Source organism: Triturus cristatus, chromosome 5_1 (assembly GCF_964204655.1).
Source record: "Triturus cristatus chromosome 5_1, aTriCri1.1, whole genome shotgun sequence".
NCBI lineage: Eukaryota > Metazoa > Chordata > Amphibia > Caudata > Salamandridae > Triturus > Triturus cristatus.
In genome coordinates, this window is record NC_140587.1 from 167,601,895 (window position 1) to 167,624,741 (window position 22,847).

The 22,847-nt window shown below is 43.9% G+C and overlaps 2 protein-coding genes across 7 annotated transcripts in view; one reads left to right on the forward strand and one right to left on the reverse strand.

The window, feature by feature from the left end:
* Positions 1–22,847, reverse strand: part of LOC146830547 (E3 ubiquitin-protein ligase RNF31-like) — a 325,057-nt gene that overhangs the window by 209,421 nt on the left and 92,789 nt on the right. For 2 of the 6 annotated variants that reach the window (XM_085604766.1, XM_085604768.1), the window contains exon 1: positions 12,793–12,944. The exons of 1 other annotated variant lie outside the window; for it this stretch is intronic. The gene's annotated coding sequence lies outside the window, so the exon portion shown is untranslated. Of the gene's footprint in view, positions 1–6,917; positions 7,471–12,792; positions 12,945–17,866; positions 17,886–22,847 lie in introns of those variants that run through there. 3 more of the 6 variants (XM_085604765.1, XM_085604762.1, XM_085604764.1) reach the window with 3 other exon arrangements.
* The window catches only part of LOC146830549 (solute carrier family 60 member 1-like), a 305,632-nt gene continuing 295,906 nt past the window's right edge, over positions 13,122–22,847 (forward strand). The window contains exon 1 of the mRNA XM_085604769.1: positions 13,122–13,346. The gene's annotated coding sequence lies outside the window, so the exon portion shown is untranslated. The remainder of the gene's footprint in view (positions 13,347–22,847) is intronic.

The window sequence follows — 22,847 nt, forward strand, 5'->3', positions numbered from 1 at the left end:
TCAATCCCTACCCCCCAGGAACAGAACTCCCCAAGGGCGCCAGAGACATCTGCGCCATCAGGACTTCATGTCATAACTGAATGCTGAACCTGAATGCTGAAACTTCATGTCACAACTGAATGCTGTAACTGAATGCTGAAACTTCACGTCAAAACTGAATGCTGAACCTGAATGCTGAAACTTCATGCCAAAGCTGAATGCAGGACGGCTGAGGATCAACCAGGTACTAGCGCTGTGACCCCTGCGCTCCCTGACCCGGCCTGGGATCCCCTGCCTCAATCCACGTTGAGCGCTGAGCTCTCCCGCTTAATTTGACCCACCCCCCTGGCGCGGGGACCAGAGCGCGCTCACCGCCGCGGCCCGGAGGCCGGAAGCTTGCACCATCATCACGTCGAGGCCCGCGGAGAAGCCCGGGGCCCCGTCGCTGCCGTCGCAGCTGCTGGCGGAGGTGTGAGAGGCCGTGACCTGCCCCCGTCGCGGAGGTATCGACTGCGGAGTCCGGAGCTGTGTCGGACGCCCCAGGACGCCGAGATCAAGGTAACCCCCGGGGGCTGGGAGGTAGCATGGCCGAGTGGAGGCCGGGGACTTACCCCCCCTGCTCCCCGGGAGGCTTGGGACAGACCCGGTGCGCCCCCTACAGATCGGGAGCGGCACCGCACCCTGAGACACTGGTTTCCCTCCGTGGGAGTTCCACCCGTTCACCGGAGACTCTGACACCCCTCCGAGGGATTACCCCTTCCTCAGAGACTGCCGCGTATCAGTGGACCGCCTACTTGAGGCTTGTCAAGTACGAGTAGCGCTGTGCTTTCCCGAACGGCTCCAAAGGGTTCAATGCTTACTTATTACGAGTAGCGCTGTGTTTGTAGGCTCTGCTCGGAAGTGTTCTATGCCCGATTATTACGAGTAACGCTGTGTTCATAGGCTCTGCTCAAAAGGGTTCCATTCTTACTTATTACGAGTAGCGCTGTGGTTGTAGGCTCTGCTCGGAAGTGTTCTATGCCCGATTATTACGAGTAACGCTGTGTTCATAGGCTATGCTCAAAAGGGTTCAATGCTTACTTATTACGAGTAGCGCTATGGTTGTAGGCTCTGCTCGGAAGTGTCCAATGCGTGTTTATTACGAGTAGCGCTGTGTTCATACGCTATGCTCCAAAGTGTTCAATGCCTGAGTATTACAAGTAGCGCTGTGATCTCGCACGGAAGCGCTAGTGGTGCCATGAGTAGCGGTAAGCCCGCGAAGCCTGCCCTGAGTCACTACTAGTTCCCAGGTGTGGCGCTACGATTCCCAGTACTATCTTTCACCGCGCTGATCATTAGACGCTACGCGGGGTGCCCACGGCAGAATGCAATACTAGAGTTGGGAGGGGCAAAGCGCTAGGATTAACCGCTGTGTTTACCGCTCCCCCAGGTTCACCAGATATTACCCATGAAACTATGACGGAGTGCTCCTGCAACTGGTGCTAATGTATACAAGTGTGACCTATTGCCCCATTGTGAATCGCTGGTGAATATAACGCTGATGTAATCAGGTACTGCCTAGGGCACCATTATGAGATGCTGGTGAATCAAATGCTATCCTATGTAAATAATGCCATTGCCATCTAATGAACTGCATTTGCATCTAACTGCTTAGATAAACTTGAGTTATTTGCATAAATTCTACTGTGTGGCGTCCCTTATTGTGTGCGTTCCCTGTTTCAGAGGATGTGTGTGTTGTATGGTCGCTTTACACATAAGCCTTTGGGTGCCCAGCCGCTCAAGTCACGTTACCCCCTTAGGGCTTGGTGACCCCAGGTCTTACAGTGTTTCTTGCTGTAATCTACGCATCTGGCTTATTAAACTGTCTATCTAAGCTTAAGAAACTCTTCTTATCAACCAAAGTCCTTAACCTGCTTAAAAACGTCATTCCCAACGTACGTTTGAGTTTTACAAGTGTTTTAAGGAGGTGTTGGAGAGGTTTAGATTACACAATCTCACGGTTAGAATTGATAAATGCAAGTTTAGGAAATCTTCTATTGATTACCTGGGACACACAATATCTGGTAAGGGAATTGAACCTAAGAGTGACTTGGTTAAATCAATAGAAAATGTATCATCACCTAAAAGTAAAGAAGACCTCATGAAATTTTTGGGGATGGCTGAGTATTACAGCCAGTTTGTTAAAGGTTTTGCTGAAAAGTGTGTTCACAGGCGTACCCTTCTTTGCAAAGGTGTAGAGTTTATATGGAGCAAGGAATGTGAGGCAGAATTTGTCAAGATTAAAGAGTATCTAAAAGAGACACCTAGATTAGGGAGTTTTGAACCTGCAGCCAAATCGGTTTTAGTTACCAATGCAAGTATGAAAGGTTTGGGTGCTGTACTACAACAAGAGAGTGAGGGTAAAACAGATGTCATTCTTTTCCTGTCAAGCAGTCTTAGGGGAGCTGAATCTCGTTACTCAGTGATAGAAAAGGAGGCGTTAGCCGTCCATTGGGCCATGAAGAAGTTAAAGAATTTATTGTGGGCTACCAAATTTGTGGTTCGAACTGATCACAAACCCTTAGATGAAGTTTTTAATAGGAAAGGAACGGATGCCATCTCGAGCAGGATTTCAAGATGGGTTGTTGACCTACTAGGATAGAGTTTGAATGTGGAATATTTACCTGGAGAACGTAATTATACAGCTGATGCTTTGTCCAGACTGGTCACACAAGATGATGGTTGCTTTGACCAAGAAGAAGAGGAGGAGTTTGAATGGGTGTGTGCAATTGAGTGCGGTGGCATTAAAGATGATAAATGGAGAGAAGAGTTTAGAACTGATGAGGAACTTTTAGAGTTATCTTCCCTTGTCAAAAATTGATAGGTTAAGAGAAGTCAAGGTGTTTCAGAGAAGTATTGGAATGTGAGGGGCGAGTTATCCATGTCTGATGGTTTGATGTTTCGTGGTACCAGATTAATTCCCCCTAGGTGTCTTCGTGAAGAGTTGATTACTTTAGCCCATCAAGGAATTTCTAAAACCAAAGAAAGCGTTAGGCTTAACTATTGGTGGGCTGGGATGGATTTAGACATTGAAAGATTAGTGCGAGAGTGTATTCCTTGCACGTTAAGTTAGAAATGTTTTAAACCAAGAGTCCAACCAATGGTCATAAGGGATAGACCAAATGCGCCTTGGGAGGAATTAGCTCTTGATATATTGGGCCCTGATAAATGTAAAGATGGTGAGGTTTATTTGTTTGTTCTTATAGATTTGTATTCAAGGTGGCCCGAAATTAAGATCACAAAATGTATCGACACTAAACATGTCATCTCATTTCTCATGGATGTTTTCACTAGAGAAGGTCTCCCTGGATATCTCCTTACAGATAATGGAATGCAATTTGTTTCTAAAGAAATGGGGGAGCTTTTAGAGAAATGTTCTATTAAGCATAAGCGTTGTTCTTTATACCATCCGGAAAGTAATGGAATGGTGGAAAGGTTTGTCCGAGTTCTTAAAGAATCTATTTCACTATCCAAACAAAATAACGTGGATTGGAAGGAGGGGGTTAATAAAATTGTAGAAATGTATAGAGTTACGCCTCATACAACCACTGGTTGTACACCATTTCTTCTTTTTAAAAACAGACATCCCAATACTTTCCTCACGCCTTTCTGGGTGAATGAAAAGGTGGTCAAGAGAAATAGAGGTAAGTCTTTCCTTGGGTCATGGAGGAAAAGAGAGGCTGACAAAGTTATTGATCTCAAGTTAAGGTTTGACAAAAGGAAAGCTGTAAAGAAAACACTTGTTAATGTAGGAGATTTAGTAATGATTAGGCCACCACCTGGACGGAAGTCTTCTGAGTTATTCAAAATGATTCATAAAGTTAAAAAGGTTTTTACAAATGCAATCAAAACTGAAGATTCTAGGATTTGGAATCATAATAGGGTGGTTGTTGGTAATAAATCATTGGTAAACAGTGAATTGGATGAAACCACTGTCAAGTCGGGTAACAAGTGTCTTTCAAGCTCTTTGAGAGAAAAAAGTAAAAGGATTATAAAACTACCAGCAAAATTCAATGACTTTGTTAGAGAATAATATTTTTGATATCTTGTGTCTTTCTTCCATATTCTTGTTCCTTTATTATGTGGGAGGAAGATGTGTAGTAATGTGCATGTTATTTATATATTTATCTTGTACATAGTAGTAGTTCTCCTTTAAGGATTAGGTACTGGAGAGGTTGTTGTTATTGAAGTAGCTCCATGGTGATGGAATACTGTGGTGTGGAGATTGGTCAGTTGCACCTGACAGATTGAACTTGATGGATGGATCTTATTTCCTTTACAATAAACTTACTTCATCTTCAACTCAACCTGTACCAGCAATTTTTATTTGATAAAAAGTTTATTTGATAACTTTAAAGGCCCCTTACACCAGGCCTGAGAGCGTAAACTTGTTCGAGTTCAGCCACTGCGACCTGGGAGGTACTAAACACCAATATAACGAGATGAGGCCCTGGGCTCTTAGCAAACATATTTGTATTACTGCGTTACAGCAATCACAACCAACAATGTGCTTTCAGTATAGCACTCACGTCAGTCTTACAGCTTTGAGGCGCTGTATTTAACACGCACAATTGAAAAGATGAAAGGCGAGTCAGACCTAAAGATCGATTGCAGCAGCCTGCACACATCTCTGAGGCAGGTGGATCCCGTCGGTGCAAAGTGTGACTCGCTGTAAATCCACTCACTGCGGTTTCAATGAGGTCCTCGGGCTCCAGTAATATGCAAGTATTTCTGCACTTAGGACTATCCATCAGTCTCCTGACATACCATGATAGCCGTTAAAACTACAGCACAGCCAGCGTAGGTAAAACAAATGCATCAGAACAGTCTGAGACACTGGCATCCAAGAAAGCTTCTCTTCTACATGCAAAACATGTTTTTAAAGTTGACACAAACACCCTCGTAAAACGTGTAAAACAGAGTAAAGTCATAACTGCTTCCTCTTGAATCGAGGCAGCCTGACTTTGCTCTCGCCTTCCGATGTGTATACTGGGGCTGAGCCGGTCACAGGTTTGGACAGTACAGGAGAAACAGGTCTGTATGTGGCCAGATTTTACTGTGAGCTGTCCAGCTCACTCTTTCATCCTTCCAAGGGCGATAATACAACTGAGTTTCAATTAGTTGATAGGGGCAGACCTCAAGCAAGCACCAAAATACACGTGAGTAACTTTCAAAGTCATTTTAGAGATGAAGCTGAGGGACTAAAGGATTGATGGGTACCCATTTAGGGGGGAGATTTTGGGGGGCAGAAGAGGGACAATTGTGTTCTGTGTTTTAGAAAGGGAGTAAGCAAGGATTAAGTCAAAATATCAACTTTTCCAGAGAAAGTGGTTTATCTCTTTCCTGCATAGGACTTATCAGCGTGGAAATCCATCTTTCTATTTTGAAATTTTAAGAGTTTCCGTTTACCAGAGCAGTATTTGCGTTTCAAAGTTAATTGAGTGCATGGCCTCAACAATCGTGTACGGACCAGCAAAGTAATTGAAATTTTGCCACAATTCAAGGTTGAATGCAGTGGTTATATTCTTTTGCTTGCCATGGTTCTATTTATTCTGTTGATTTTTTGGTTTGTGTGTGATAAATTAGTAGTGTGTAAGTCGCTGTTAGAAGGGTAACATTTGCTCTAATTGTAATATTAATCCTGTTCAATTGGGTTATTAGACTTTTTCCAAAGGTGGCTGCAATCTTTTTTGCACGTTCTATTGTATTTGTTTTTGGGGGTCCCATTTTTAAATGAGCACTGCGAATCACGTACTTCCTTACAGAATGCCATGTAATATTTAGGGGCATGATGTTAATTTGCCGCAAATGTTCCCTTGTGGCAGGAGTTTGGAGAGGCAGAATATGATCAGTTAAGGATGGCACATTTGCAAGATAATTTACATGGGAAAAAGTTACTAGGAGCTTTGGTGTCTTTCACCAAAATAAAACAAATGTTTTTCAAGTTCTCCAGGTACTGTGTTATGCTGAACTTATTTTCAAGTACTGCTATACACATATTAATGCCATATAAACAAGTTCTAAACCCTTCCCTCGTATCCCTCCTAGACTCATCCAATACCTCATCTTTCTCCGTAATCCAATTCTAGAAACTCTTCCCCCTCTACCTTTCCTTATCCCAAACCTCCTCCTACTGCTACGATCTCCAAATAAATACTTTTTAGACCCTTCCCTCTACTATTCCTCTACTATCCTTTTCAATCCAACTAACAGACTCACATGTCCACAGCTCAAATTAATTTTGTATTTCCCTATAATAACTCACCACTAATCCTTTTTGGGTTCCGGAGTAGCGTGCTACTCACTGAAAAGCACCTTGACAGGGTAGTAAGCACTATATCAATGCAAATACAAATCAAGGGTCCCTTGCAGTGACTATTCCCCCTACCCCCTACTGCCACCATCTAAAGCCCATGCCCTGCATGCACCATGCGTTGATAGGCCCTTCATGCCCAAGTTAAAGGTTCCTCCCATCTGCCCCACTTCCACCCACATCCCATGCGAGGCTTCCCTCCGAGGAGTCTGTAGACGTGCTCTACATGTACCAAGCGTCCACATACCACCTCTTTCCCTCAGAGGCTTGGAACTGCTAGCCCCAAGTCAGCACAGTGCCACAGAAAGCAGGATGACTAGCAACCCTGGGCTATTGAGCTTGGCTTAACCTATTGTTGTAATCTTCCGTGTTCCTTGCCTTTTTCCCCCTCCCCCCTCTCCTGTCCTGGGTATTGGTACTGCCCAGGTTGTAGAACCTTGGATTTGGAGTTCGCTTTAGAATGTTGGGTGTGTAGGCGGTTGTGAACAGGGCGTGGGATCCTATTGGAATAAATGCTACTTTTTCTTCACTTCTCCTGGCGCTATATTCATTCATTCCTAACATTTTGGCGACGAATTCAACTTACCGTGCTGGGGACGGTGAGGATCCTTTCCCCAGTGTTCTTGCTGCCTGCTCGCTAACACCTTCACCGGAGGACTTGGTGTCGATCTGCCCCGTTTTCCTTCGTCTTCCTGCGGAGCCTCTTTCCATCGTAGCGGACTCCCTGGCTACTGGAACTGTCCCTCACGGTGGGTGAGTTGGTTTCTTCCGCACTGGGGCATTTCCACCGTTCCAACTCCTCTCGCCATTATCGATGTGTGGATGACGTTCTTGGAGGGCGGTTCTTCTCGTCTCTTCAGATGATATATGCGTTTGGTTAGAGACTGGCTTCAAGTTACCGGTCTTTTTCCCCACCTCCGTGAGAGTGCCCCGCTTCCTCGCTGGAGTTCTCTTTGGTCCGTGTGGCGAAGTGTTGCTCCAGTGGTTCTCTTTCCAGGGAAGCCTACGGTCTAGGTTCCCGCCTCTTCCCGGGGACGTCATCTCCTTCGTTGTTTTCCCCGCAGACTCTGCCCTGAAACACTGCTTCATTTTCCTGCCTACTTCATTGGTCTCAGCCTGCATTTTTTTCTTTCGAGGTGGTCCACGCTATGAATGTTCCGCCTTTCACATGTGACAGGATTACTCATTTTTTCGAGTGGTGATTGGCCTTCCTCAGCAGACACTACCTATCACACACCACTCCAAGGTTTTCAGCCTGCATGCTACTTTCGCTGACAGGCTCAGCTTACACTTCATGTGTGGTTTTATTATAGAGGTTATTAACCTAGTCTATGATCCGGTACTGTTGAAGTTATCTTTCTCATTCATTTGCCTGCATATTTCTACCTGCTGACAGGCACAGCTTATTATTGGATGTTGTTTGTTCATTGTACATTCTCTTTTTGACTGGCACAGCTCATTTTGATGTTGTTTGTTCTTTGCACATCCTCTTTCTTTTTTTCTTTTCTCTTCTTTATATTTCCGGTTCTTTCTTTTTCTTCTTTCCTCATTTTATTCCATCACCTGTTGCTCTCTTATTTCTCCTCCTTTATTTTTCTTTCCTTTCTGCCTCCAGCATGTCTACGTTTGCTATGTCTCAACCTCCTTCATTTCTTGATGAAGCTGGAGATCCTCTCATTCCATGGAAAAAGTGTGTGAATCTCTTTGAATCATATCTTATTGCTATATGTGGTGACAGGATTTCCACTGTGCGCAAACAACATATCCTCCTGCACAACCTGGGGAAGCAGGGTAGGGAAATTTTTGATGCCCTTCCTGATTCTATTGTTGAAAATGTGAATATTGATGGTGAGGATGATGTCCAACAAGATGTATATCAATTAACCTTAAAAAAATGGCGCAATTTGGGGAAAAAATTATTATTGTACTAGAGCGTCACAAGTTTTTTTTGCGTGCTCAAGGGAAAAATGAAAAAGTGATCAATTATATTGCAGTTCTGAGGGGTTTAGCCTCTACGTGTGATTTTGGAAATTTAACTGAGTCTCTTATTAGGGATCAGCTGGTAAGATGTACTAGTGACAAGAAAATTCAGGAAAGACTTTTAGCTGAAGCCCCAGATTTGAAACACGCCATTGCCATTATCATTGAACACACTGCATATTGTATGAACGAGATGAAAGATGCTGTTGATGTTAAGCCTGTCTCAGAAAACAATGTAAACAAGATTTCTAGCAAAGATTCTAAACATAAATCCCTACCTACAATTCCTGAGATACATACTACTTCTGGGAACAAGTTAAGATACTACAGGTGTGGCAATCCTAATCATTTAGCTAACAATGTGAAATTTCCCGCCAGAAGTGTAATGTGTAGCAAATGTAAGAAAAGAAGTAATTTCTCTAAAGTGTGTCACGATGCAAAGAAAGGTATAACTCACATGATATCAAGTGAACCTATTCCTCAGCTTCCCGAAGAGGATATTGTTTTCCAAGTATTTCATTGTTCTGAAAGTTGTAGCAATTCGTACCCAAAGTGTGAAATGTTTCTAGACAGTGTCAGGTATGTAGTATATGCAGACTCTTGTTCCCCATATACCCTCAACAACGAAGCTACTTTACATGCCAATTCAGGTACAGAAAAGTATAGTCTATTGTCTCCTGACATCCGGCCGGGTGGATACAATCAGGATCCCATACCTCTGGTGGGGATGCTGCTTATGCATATAGACTTCAAGGACAGATCGACTGTTGGAAAAGTCTACATTACTAAAAATGGTTCTAATTTACTTGGTTGGAAACATCAAAAAGATCTAAGAATAAAGCTGGACCCGAATGCACCCGAACCAGTTTACCTGGTGGATAGATCTAATATTGGAATGGAAAATTGTGGAAAATTTCCGGAGGTTTTTACGGACACTCTAGGTCTCTTGAAAGGTTTTCTTCACAAAATTAAACTCAAGTCAAATTCGAAACCAGCTGTCCACAAACCTAGATCTTGATCTATTCCATTACTTGTAAGAGAACCACTTAAAAAAAGAACTGGACAGATTGGAAGCCAGCAAAGTCATTGAAAGGATCGAACGTTCAGAATGATTGGCCCCCATTGTAGTAGCAGCCAAGGGTGGTGGCAAGGGCATTCGTCTATGTGTTGACCTCAGGGATTTAAACTCCAACATTTGGGTGGATAGACACCCTCTCCCCAATATTAATGAAATGCTTTCTGCCATACAAGGGGCGAAATTCTTTTCAGTTTTAGATCTATCCTCAGCCTACCATCAGGTTGCTCTGCATCCAGAGTCAAAACCTCTCACTTCTTTTATAACGCCGTTCGGGGCTTATCAATTCTCTAGATTACCATTTGGTCTAGCTTCTGCTGCAGCAGTATTTCAACGTGTAATGCATCACTTACTACAAGGTCTGGACAATGTGCTTTGTTTCCAAGATGACATCCTTATTCATGGTTCGTCTGTGATGGAGCATAACAAAACTTTAGAAGCAGTCTTGATTAGACTCAGTAAAGCTGGGTTCACCACCCAGAAAGACAAGTGCAAAATTGGGGTGGAATCTGTAGTCTACCTTGGTCACACTATTTCAAGTGAGGGCATCAAACCCAAATACAACCTGATAGATTCTGTCAAACTGGCTCCAACTCCCAAAAATAAAGAGGAACTCAAATCCTTTTTGGGTTTAGTTGAGTATATGTCCAAGTTTGTCAAGAACTTTGCTGATCATGTCCATCCTCTCAGAGAACTACTAAAAAAAGGGTCATCATTTGAGTGGAGTCAGCAGTGCCAACACGCTTTTGTACACGTCAAGGAAGACATTACTGAGGCACCCATCCTAAGTGCATTTGACCCTAACGCTAAAACCATCCTGACCACGGATGCTAGCATGAAGGGGTTAGGAGCGTCACTCACACAGATAGTAAATGGCCAAGAGAAAGTAATAGCATTTGCCTCGAGAACCTTAAGAGATGCTGAACTCAATTACTCCACAATAGAGAAAGAGGCACTAGCCTGTTATTGGGCCATGAACCATTTCAAGTATTTCCTCTGGGGAATTCCATTTTCACTAAAAACAGATCACAAACCGTTACTCCCTTTATTCTCCACAAAACGTCTTGAAAATGCCACTCCACGTATTTCCAAGTGGGTACTGAGTCTACAAGGCTTCAACTACTCCATGGTTTACATTCCAGGCATCGACAACCAGGTAGTGGATTGTCTCCCGAGACTTCCTGTGTCCAGTGAAGATCCCATGTACAACCCTCCTGATGAAACCATCCTTACTATTGAAATTCCAGCCTTCAATAAAGATGAATGGGAGAAATCCTTAAAGGATGACTGTTATCTCGCCTTACTTAAGAGTGTAATTAGCAAAGGATGGCCTAAAACTATAACAGACTTTCCCGAAGCTATCCGCAAGTTCTGGATTGTAAGAAATTAATTGTCTATTGTAGGTGACCTTATTTATCGAGGCAGCAGAATCATCCCTCCAAAAAATATGTATGAACGGCTAATTGAAATTGCACATGAAGGCCACCCTGGTAGGAACATGACGAAGAGCAAAATCAGACAGAACTATTGGTTCCCTAATATGGACTCTCTAGTCGAGAGTCAAGTAAAGAATTGTGTGGCATGTGGCATTAGAGACAAAACTAAAATCATCCGTAAATCACCACTTTTGCCGGTGACAATTCCCACCAAACCTTGGGACAAGTTAGGGCTGGATATTATTGGTCCTTTGAACCTGTTATGTCATTCTCATAGGTTCTTGTTTGTTCTTATTGACTACCATTTCCATTGGATTGTTACGAAAATGGTTTCTTCCATCACTACCACATCATTGATTTAATTTTTGAAGGAAACCTTTTTCAAAGAAGGCATTCCTAGCGTTATTATATCAGACAATGGAGTTCAATTCACTTCAGATGAAATGAAGCAGTTTATGACCTCATTATCTGTTACTCACCTCAGATCCCCCCTTTATTGCCCCAAAACTAATGGCCTGGTAGAAAGGGCTAGTAGGATGCTAAAGGACACCATTCAACTTGCATTGTCTTCACGAGAACCGGTTGTGGAGGCCATTAGAAAAATGTTGTGGTCGTACCATACGACACCCAATGCTGTCTCTGGAGTTTCTCCATTTATCTCACTTAAAGGAAGAAACCCTGGTTCAAAACTCACACCCAATTGGCTTAATGGTGGGACTCGTGTGTGGGTGGACAGGGAAGATGTTCTTAGAAAAGCTGAAAAACATCAATCAGAATATAAGCACAGGTATGACAGTCGTTGGGGAACATCCACCAAGTGTTGGCGAGAAGGCCAATGGGTAGTTGTCAAAAAACCCAATGTTACCAAATCTAAGATCTCCTCATATTCTAAACCACAGAGAATAAGACGTGTTCACAACAACTCTGTAGTGATGGAAGCATATGGAGCATGGACAACATTGCGGGCTGTCCAAGTGTTTCTGGTTCCATGCCTTCTTTGGGTGACAGTCAGAGCAGTCCAACTTCCACGGACAGCGATCCCAGAAGTACAAGGTTACGCAGACCACCTATTTGGCAAGCTGATTATAATATGTAACCCTTTGATGTACTTCTCTCTGGTTTCCGCATATGCCACCTATCCTCTTGTGTTAGACTAGGATGTCAACTATGTGTTATATTACACTTGTATTTGCTCCTTTGTATCCATTTACCTCTTAATTTCCCTTTTGGGATTGCAGTTTTTTACCATGTTTTTGGTTATCCTCCTTTTAGTAGGGAGGTGTGTTGTAATCTTCCGTGTTCCTTGCCTTTTTCCCCCTCCCAACTCTCCTGTCCTGGGTATTGGTACTGCCCAGGTTGTAGAACCTTGGATTTGGAGTTCGCTTTAGAATGTTGGGTGTGTAGGCGGTTGTGAGCAGGACGTGGGATCCTATTGGAATAAACGCTACTTTTTCTTCACTTCTCCTGGCGTTATATTCATTCTTTCCTAACACCTGTGTTCCAAAATGTTACCTTAAAGGAGAATGTGGCAAACAAACACGCTCAGACACTTTACTGTTTCAAATTTGAATACTCTGCTAAAACAGTTTCCATGATCTAAGGCTGAAAAGGAATGATTACAAGTAAAATAAAGTGCCGCAAAATTTCCCTTTTTGTGCCGCTAAATTTTCAAGTCCTTGCCGCATAATCCTGGGGAGATCTTTCCAATGTAGGACCGTACTTTCGCTTGCCCTTCGCTGTTTTCTCTCTCCCATTTACGACTCTCCTTTTCTCTGTTTTTAAATTCCGACATCCTCTCTATCCTATACCAGCTCTCTGGCAGCAGCCCGAATGAAGACACACCGTCAAGCTAAATTAGTTTGAGAAAGCTTGAAAAGCAACTTCCGCCATTTGCCCCCTGGTAGAGATCAGTCGCGCGCGCCTCCCGGCAGCCTCGGCGCCGATTACTTGCTGAGCCACAGTGCGCCCACCTGCCCAGGTACAGCTCCAGGACTCCAGCTTCCTCTCTCCGAAACTACGGGAGCAGCCAGCGAGACGCGCAGAACGGGCTAGAGGTGTCAATCGAGGCAATTACAGCGCCGCCCACAGAAGGGGAGGAGAAACTGCAAGACTGGGTACGAAGGAACTCAACGCTCCCCCAACTCCTTCCCATGAAGGACTGTAGACACCGCGTGACTTCCCGCCAGGCGCGGCAGCCTGGAAAACCCCATCCGTTCAAAGAGCCCTCGCAGCTCCCAGGGCACCTGCACCGACGGTATGAGGAGGGCGAGAGAGGCACCACCCACCCAGCCGAGCGCCCAGGGACGGCCCCTGAGGGCTCTGCACCAATGCGTTGGGCCGCCGAAAGCGAAAGTAAAAGAAGCCGGACTGCTGAGAAAGAGGGAGGGGGGGAGGGGGGGGGGGGGGTTAGAACTGGAAGAGACAGCAGCCGGGGGGACGACTGAAAGATAGGTGCGCTTGGAACTCCTGCATTATGGCGAAGTCACCCTGCGCCCTCAAAGTCAGCGGCGACGGCAAGAAGACGGTAATTCCAATACTTCATGATCTGCCAGTGTGCGCTTCACTCTGTATTGTGTCTCCTCTTTCTTCATTTTATATGGATTCTCATCCTACCAGTATTCTCTTAGTACTGACACGTGATCCCTTATGTGTGTTTTAGTTCTAGCTGTGCGGGCAATAGCACTCTGGTTGCTGGGAGTTTTATGTCCAAACTTCTATTGTGACTAATTAAACCCCGGAAAATGGATAGTGAAACGAAGCTAGGGGTGTGACTGAAGCAAGTGAAACGGGACCACTTGTCAATAAGGCTGTCTTCTGTACATTTTTTTTTTTTATGTCTCCCTACCTCAATTTTCTCCCCTTCTCTCCCTGTCAATATAATGGCCTCTGCCCGTTTCAGCCACTGTTAGCCTGGCCATTAACCAGTTACCAATACTACAGCAGCACCTGGGCCGGGTCAGGGAAATGGGTGGCTATCAAACTCTTACGTTACTACTATCTTAAGTACCTGGATAGCAAATGCCACACTTCAGGAGAGGACTTTATTGCTTTACCACTAGGAAAGAATGCCCCTGTCCACACCGACCCGCTATACATCTGGAAGAGAACTAACCAGGGGGCATATCAACAAGGGATTTATCTCTGCTTTTTTGGCTTTAAAAGCCAAAAAAGCAGAGATAAAACTAGCGCCCTATCAACAACAGGGTGCTAACACGCAAATTTGCATGTTAGCACCCTTTTACTCTACGCTTCCCCTTGCATCTCTAATGAGATGCAAAGGGGGCGTTCCAGAGTAAAATAATAGGAGAAATGTCGCTAAGCGACATTTCTCCTATTATCAAGAATGTCGCTAACCCTGTTAGAGACAAAAAAAGCAGCGCTAACCGCAGTTAACGCTGCTTTTTTACGTCTGCTAATTTTCAGACTTAGCTATGATATCCTATGGAAGGAGGATATCATGGCTAAGTTTGCCTGTCCCTATCAACAAGGTAACGTGTGATTATCACTGGGTTTCCAGCGATAATCACACGTTAGCCTGTTAGCGTGTAGATTTTTATCGCTATTGAGATAAGCGTTGCTAATAGCACGCTATCTCAGCGATAAAAATTCACGCTAGCCGGCGATAATTATCCTCGCGCTAAGAGCGCTGAGCGATAATTATCGCCGGTTGTTGTTGATATGCCCCCAGGTTTGCTAAACCTCTAGAAGAAAAACTCATGTCTTTAGGAGAGAAAGCCACCGGTATAATACAAGGTTAGAACCCCCCCCACCGAATCCCTCCTCCGTGAATGAATCCTTCTGGCAGCATAGCAGGGGGCATACCCCCCTTCCGTCCCACCTACAGAGAACCACACCACCAAACCAGCACGTGCTATCCCACCAAACGATATGCATTCTCTGTACCACACCATCCTTACTTAGCCCCTAAGTGATAACCCCTCCCCCTTGGTATACTGCTAGCAAATAATTAAGTACCTGCAACCCTACTATGGTGAATCCACTCCTGCTTTGGCCCCATGAGGGAACACCCCACATTCCTGGTGTGGGGGAGAAAATCTCCCTATGCAACTGAATGAGAATCCCACCGTACCATATTTAGCAGACCCCTGCTATTTTACCAGGTTAAACCTCCCTCTCTACCACCAAGACAAAATTCTTCATTATACTGCCCGAAAATAACTTCCTAATGTACAAGTTAAAGAAACTAGAGCGAGGAGCAGCACTCCACTTTAGCACCAGGAGAGAGGAAATCCTATTCTGCCAGCAGGACAGAATATACCACGCCTTCCCTTCAGCAGATAATTCCTTGCTTAAGTACCTGGAAAGAGCAATCCCGTTATGTCTGAGGAAAAATATCCAACTATATTGTGGGATGGAGCACTCACTATATTAATAAGTTGCAGCACACCTTCGCTCTCCAGCCAGGATAGGGCAAGCCGTACAGTATTAATTTGAGAGAACACGCCCACTAGACCACCTGTAGAGAACACCCCGCCATTTGTGTTGCACGTTGGAATGTAGAAACGCTCAGTCAATGCCAGTAGATTAAGAGCAGGTTTATGGTAAGTTGAATGGGTACATAAATGACCCAACCAGGAGCAGATGTTGGTAGATGCTCGGCCCCGGTCTGTCTGACTCAACCGCCCTCCAGGGCCCCCTCATAACTCTGGCATTCCACAACATCAATTATGACTAGCCACCAAACGACACCAATAATTACCACAGTACAACATCAAACGCTGACACAACCATTCATACAGACAAGGAAACAAAAGCAAAAACCTGGAATCTTTCAATATTCATACTCCGTTAACTTGCAACAGATACATTTTAACCCACGCACTCATCCCACGAAAGGGCATCATATTTTTTAGCATTGTGAAGCTTTCAACCCATACACTTATCCTCTGTAAGTGCATTTAGTGTTTTTGCATCCAGTATCTTTCAACCTACACACTCATCCCACGTACGGGCATCTAGTGTTTTAACAATGGGTAACTTTCACCCCACTTACTTATCCCCTGTAATGGCATCATATGTTTTAGCAATGGCATTCTTTCACCTCTTATTCTCCCCTACCACTGAGTGAAAATCACACCGAACAGGAGTCAGCACAACCCAAGCACTGCCCTGCCACTGAGGGGGAATCACACGAAGCGCGTTTCAACACAACCTGAGCATTTCTCAACACGAGCTAGCGTGAACACTTTTCTAGTACTGGAACTTTTTTTTGTATAGTAGTATACTCAACCACTGAGGGAGCAGTAATAGAATGGGGTTAAAAACAACCCTATCATCACCAGAACCGCAGTCATCTTATAAAGGCTCAAACGGCAGAACAGCTGTTGAACAGAGAGCAGAATGTCCCTTTTTACAATGTGAAGTATGACTCCAGGAACCATAAACTGTCCAGTTCGGACAGAGATATGCTCGTAATATCTAACAGAGTATAGTGTATATCGCGTAGTAAATAAAACATACCACAGACACACAACTCCTTGTAACAGTCGGATTACAAATGGGAATGTCGGCATACAGAAATATGACTATTATACGCTACTTGTGCTTAACAAGAAAGGACTGTCTAAAACAAACAAGCATTTGCAATGCAATAGGTCTCGCGTTATAAAAGTGTGAGCAGCTGGCATTGCTAATAATAATGCAACACTAGCTATTGGCTTTGTAAATGATAAATAAATGCCATTATGTGTTTGTTTTATAAAATAGCTTAAAAAAGGCATTGTCATGAACAATGCCAATAGCTTAAACTTTTACAAATGCGAGACCTATTGCATTGCAATCGCTTGTTGTTACTGATGGCCGGCAATATCTGCCCCCTGTAACAAAATCGACAGAAACCGGCCCCGGCAAACATATCGGCCGCACCCCCCTACCTCCCATTGTGGGCTGGCCGAGCAGCTTACCAGGGGCGGTTTTGGTTCCCAGCCCTGCATGCTGGTGCTGTTAATAAATACAAAATGTTGCTATTATGCACATTACCTTGATTTTAAACCCAAAAATACATATTTCACACAGTAGTATATAGATGTGCTTTAAAACCAGCTGAAGATACAGAAATTGTTTCTTATGTGCTATATGTCTGTCCCTTTTTATTTCACACTTTTTATCAAACCAGCATTGTGAAAGCCAACAAATCTATGTATAGTATACTGATATGTATGTTTTCCAGGCCTGTTTTTGCATGCTTTAGTCACAAAAATGCAAAGAGAAAAACACAGGTATGGACCTGCTGCTAACAACTTACATGAGATCCCTGCTTCATGTGCTAATTTTAAATTAGTCTGTGCATTATGAAAATGAGAACTATCACAAAGGGGCTTGATAAAAAATGTATTCTCAGATGTCCCACGGTTGGAAAGTTTATGTGAGTAAAACCACGACTTGGATGGAGGTTTATAGACCATGCACTCGATATTGCATAGTTACAGCCCAGGATGCATTTAACACCCAAAAAATATACCTTACACACATAAATAAGTAACGTTCTAAGTTGCTGTACGCCAGGAAGTTGGTGGGTCACTTTTAATTTTTTGGGAGTTTTATATAGCGCGAGCTGGACCCGAAGGTATCGGAGCTCTAGTTATATTACAGCAAGACACATCCATGTATTTTGTATTCACTGGCAGAATAAGTGGTTTGCCTAGAAATGTTGAGGCGGCGCGAGACTGGACTTAGTTCCCCATCTTCAATGTTGTCACCTCTGGCCGTTATGACACATCGTCTCACCTCTTATTTTAAACCCTGACAATGCAGTGATTTCGGTAAATATAGGGAGATGGTTTAGTAAGAGTAGTAACTACATGCATATTTAGTATCACTGGTATATTTTTTGGGACACCTTTTATGTGCCTGATTTTATATCATGTTGACGGATGATTCTTCACGCATACCAGGAAGAATTAACACGTGTGTAAGGACCTGGAATGAAATTTAAGATTTTGTTTTTTCCACAGGAAATAATCACCGTTTTACAACGTGGAGACAACCTAGGTCTCAACTAGGTCTGAACTCCTCGTTTCTTACCTGATATCAAAGCCGTTATTCTAGTTCTGCTAGCTGTTCAGGTTGAGCAGGTTCTTGCTGCCATGAAGAGGCTGGAATGCGCTTTGCGAGTTTAAGCTTTTTTTCCGCCTGAATAGTGGAGTATGGGAGCTGTGAAGGAGATTTAAGGTACAGCCAGTAGAAGTCAGCAGCTGCGCTAAATTAAAGAAGCATTGTTACCACTGTGCTGCTCAAAACATGGAAAGGCGGTGTCCTAGTTTACCGCGTTTCATGTTTTGGACAGCACAGTGCTAACCATGCCTGTTTATTTTAGCCAAACTGTGTTCAAATTTACAAGCATTGTTAGCACCGTGCTGCTCAAACCATTAAGTACGGTATCGGAAAAGAGGGTGCCAAAGGATTGAGGTGGACCACTGCTGCAGAGGCCGTGTGCGCTCCGAGGGAGGAGAGGCACTTCCAACAAACTGCGACAAAATAAGCAAGCATTGTTTGCAACGTGCTGTCTAAAACATGAAGCACGGTGTCATAGAAGCGCGTGCTGTGCTGATATATGAAGTGAGTGAAGCAAGACTAGTAAGCATCAAAGATAGGGAGAGTTATTATCCTCTGCCAGACTGCCTCGAACCCAGTTTGCAAATCCTTGGGCGTAAAAGGATTTGCCGAGGCTTTTTCCTGAAAGGGCTCCAAAGTGTGCATTTTTAAACAGACTTGTGATAACAAAACTCTTAAGTATATGCAAGTAGCCCGAGACTCTTTCGTATTGGAACACCGAACTGGGAAATAAAACAGTTTTGGTGTAGGAAGGCTTCTACAGACATGCGAGTATTATGTTATAGCTTGTCCTTAATTAGCAAAGTGGCGCAAATCCCTTTAATGACGTGAGCGATGGCCTGTGTTTTCTGGCATTCCCAATCTCTGAGATCTGTAGTGGCTGTGGGGGGGAAAAGGAGAGGGGAGGAGCGATGGACAAGAGTGGAGTTTGGGGGAGGGAGAGATTACATGTGAAGTTACAGGCACGTTTAATTACGTAGAGCCCATCTCCCAGGTTAGTGGACAGCCTAATCCCCATGGGGTAAAAGATTGCCTTCTCTTGTGTGCTGAGTAAACACACCGTGTTTACATCTGCTTAATGGTTACATTCCACTGGAACACAGTTGCAGAAAGACACCTTCCTTTCTAAAGCTGGATTCATGTTACTTTTGTTTTTTATGTGAGGTATTTTGTTCCGCGATGAACTGCTATTTGGCTTTATTTTATATTGAACCGATGATTCTAAAATGTATCTATCATATCAACAAATAATTAAAAACATGTACATTTAAAGAACGCGAGACTGGTAGTTGCATCATGTCCCTGTCTTGTTTTACTTGCAAGCTTTACACATTTGTGCAAGCACCTCATTCCATTAGCCTACACTGAAATAGGATCTGCTCCAGTAGTGCCGAGAAACTCGACTATCAATCAAACAGGTTCTAATCATTTACAGGACAAATGCACAAATAACATGAGCATATACTGTTTTCGCCACTGAATACAACAAAACATTTCACTATAAAGTGGCTCTGCGTTAGTCATACCTTTGTTTCCCTGAACTCACTCCCTGGAATTTCTTATTTTATTTCCATCAACCAACTCCAGTCGGCTAATATTTTTAGGAACATTTTATAGGTATTTAAAAACATGGCGTCTTTAAAATAATCTAGCAGAAAAACGTTATTTGCTTTTACAAAATATACCTACTGCATTCCTTTATAGGCACATTAAGACCAGCCCACGCTGTGTATATATAATTTGTGGTTTAGAGAACATTACATTTGTAGTTTGCGGAAAACTGGCTAAATTAGCATGCGATTTACTGATATGCTCCTTTCTCTCACCAAACGTCCAATTAGAGAAAGTTCCAGGATTATTTACTCTTGCAATTTTAAACTCTGACTGATTCTTTCTCAATGGCAACTTTTGATCCTTCTCAGATCGGATCGATTCACAAGGCTGTGGGAAGAGAGAGGGGGAGGGGAGCTTAGAGGCGTTGGAGTTAGTTCATCTGCCCTGCCACAAATAAAGAGCACGCAGCACGCTGAGAACAAAACCGCTGCCAAAATGTGCGCCATTTAGAATTATTTTTAACAAAATATATGCGAAAAAGAGTGTTTCTAAATGGACTTATTTCGCCTCTGTTCCTCTGTAATACGCCCAAACAACAGTATGCCATGTGCCAAAGTGTTCCACTAACAAAAAGTCAAATCTTGTCGCGCATTCACACCGACAGGACGTAACGCAGAGCCCTGCAGCCCCTACGAAGGAGGGGGCCTCCACGCTTCACGGAAGCATAGTCTATGGTTACTGGTGACATATGAGGCCCCTCATCATCTTCAGCAGGGGTGGGGGTGGCCCATCATTTTGTGTAGCGCTACTGCTGGTATTGTGTTTAACGTCACTCTGTATTGATGTTAAAGTGCGTTCTACCAGTGTGAGGGAGGCTCTATGCAAAAAAAAATAAGAATTACTGAGTCAATAGATGATAAAAGGAAAGTCCTGTGATATCGTTGTCCATTAATAGTTTCAGTGAATTAAGCCGTCCTCCTCGCTGAATGAGGTTAACTTAGGCTGAGACAACACTAGGGTGTTGTGCCAGGAACCACGTGCTGGCTCCAACCACGCTACTCACAAGACATTCTGTTCCCAACCTTATGAAAAAAACATTTTTGAGGGAGTGGCGTGTTTTGAGAAATCTTGCCCACGGGAATCCATCCGTAATAGCTTGTCAAATGGTAGAGCAGCCTCCGTTTTTGAGTGTGAGAACATAAACAGGACTGGCTGTTGTTAGTCGTTAGAGTGGGCTGCAGAGGCCAATGAACGCAAGCTGCAAGTAGAAGATTGTGACGTTGCAGCCAGCCACGTGACCCGCGCCTTTGTAGTGTTACACTGAAGTGTAGTCCCCACTGAACTGCGATTAGAAGTACTTAGCTGTTTAACAACGAAGTGCCGCTTTCGTTCTATTCCTCTTCATTTTTCTTTTCTTCCAAGATGTACCTGCAATATAACCTGTGCTTCTGTAGCCGAGGTGCATTTGGAAGAAATTCAACACTGACGCGCCTCGACTGAGTGTTAAGACGAGAGGAATTGTTTATCCAAGTGGTTAATCAAAATAAAATTACTTGGAAACAAACTGAGGCATTTAAGAGCAGCGTTTAAAACAAGCGTCCGCGAAAGTGAAAGCGATCGCGATCAAACATCAAAGCGGCCGCAAACGAGTGCTTTCAGGCTGCCAAATGGTGCGCGCGCCCGGAGCACATGCACTGTAGTTGGCGGCCTGAAATGCACTCGTTTGCACTTCCAAAACTCGTTTACTATAAGTCTCGCCAGTGCAGCGCTAAAGCGCTGACTCAGGCGAGACCTAAAAAGCAGGTATCGCAGGACGAAAAACTGCAAAAGAAGCACGTCACTGTGTCATTATATAACAAGCATTTGCAATGCAATAGGTCTCGCATTTATAAGAGTTTGAGCTATTGGCATTGTAAAATTACAATGCCTTTTATTTATGTTTTGGTTTTAAAACAAATAAAAGGCATTGTCATTTACAATGTCAGTAGCATAAACTCGCATAAAAGCAGTGTGCGGCGTGCAGCAGTGTGCGGCGTGCAGCAGCAGCGCGGCGTGCAGCAGTGTGCGGCGTGCAGCAGTGTGCGGCGTGCAGCAGTGTGCGGCGTGCAGCATTGTGAGGCGTGCAGCAGTGTATGGCGTGGTTTGTAAACAACAAGAAAAGCGGACATCAAAGGAAGGGTGGGAGGGAACTAGCATATGGGGTGTGAGTTATAACGAAAGTTAATTGTTGTAAGAGGGGATGCAGGAAGTGAGGCCGAGCGCGCGTTGGCGAAAGCAGTCTGCTGCTTTCAAGTCCGATGCCAGCTTCGCGCTTAAATGCCTCACATGCACTGGCCATAGACCGCATTCCTAAGGTCTTGTGCCCCTTACTAAATCTCTCTGAATGCGTGAGGTGGCGCACGCGTAGGAAGTAGCTGGTGGCAAATGAAATGCGCGTGGTTGTGCGCGTAACCGCCACCCGATCCGCCTGGGAAGCCTTTGGGAGCATTTTCTGAAGCCCCTACATAAGTCTCGCTGAGTTATCGCTTACGCGATAGCCAGGTGAGACCTAAAAAGTGTGCTCCCATATAGCCTAGAAAAGCAAAGCAGTGAACTGCTCAAAATGTACCAAGCTATTAAAACTTAAACACCTAGAAAGCGTAACCCACGGTAAAAGGGAGAAGCAAATGTTAGGCAAAATATAGTTGTAAATAGCAGCGAACTGTCAAATCAAATAATGTTCGCATGACGTAAAATGGCATGCAGATCGCCATTTTTGGCGCCCAGTTATTCTGAAGAAGATCGAGGAATCGTGCTGATAAAATTTCCGTAAACAAACCAAAGCTTCCTAGCGTCCTACCAGTCAAAAACAAGCATTTGCACGGGGTCTCGCATTTACGCTAGTTTGAGCAATGGACAGTGTAAATGACAATGCCTTTATTTTTGTTTTCGTTTTTTTAAACATAAATACAAGGCATTTTCATTTATAAATAATGTCAATAGCTCAAACTCGCGTAAATGCGAGACCTATTGCATTGCAAATGCTTGTTAGTAGGCACTTCTCAGTGCAGTGCTGTAACGTGATATGCTAATATCACAGCTTCAACGTGTGAAAGAAATAAACTTTTTTTTATACTGAAGCGACTTTATCATATTGTACGTGATTTTTGTTGTATGATTCACAGGGAAAACATTCTCAGGGCTTTAAGAGCCAAGCCAGACCCTTGGCTCGACTTGACGTGTTAATTTGTTGGCTCGCCCACCTCTACTTCTTGGAGGGCTAAGGCAGTTCAGTAATGTAATGTAAGGTACGCTTGTATAGCGCTCCTATCACTCCAAGGAGTATCTTGGCGCTCACCCAACCCAGATGGAAGGGTTAGAGGGAAAGGAGACAATTTACGCTTTACACTACACATTA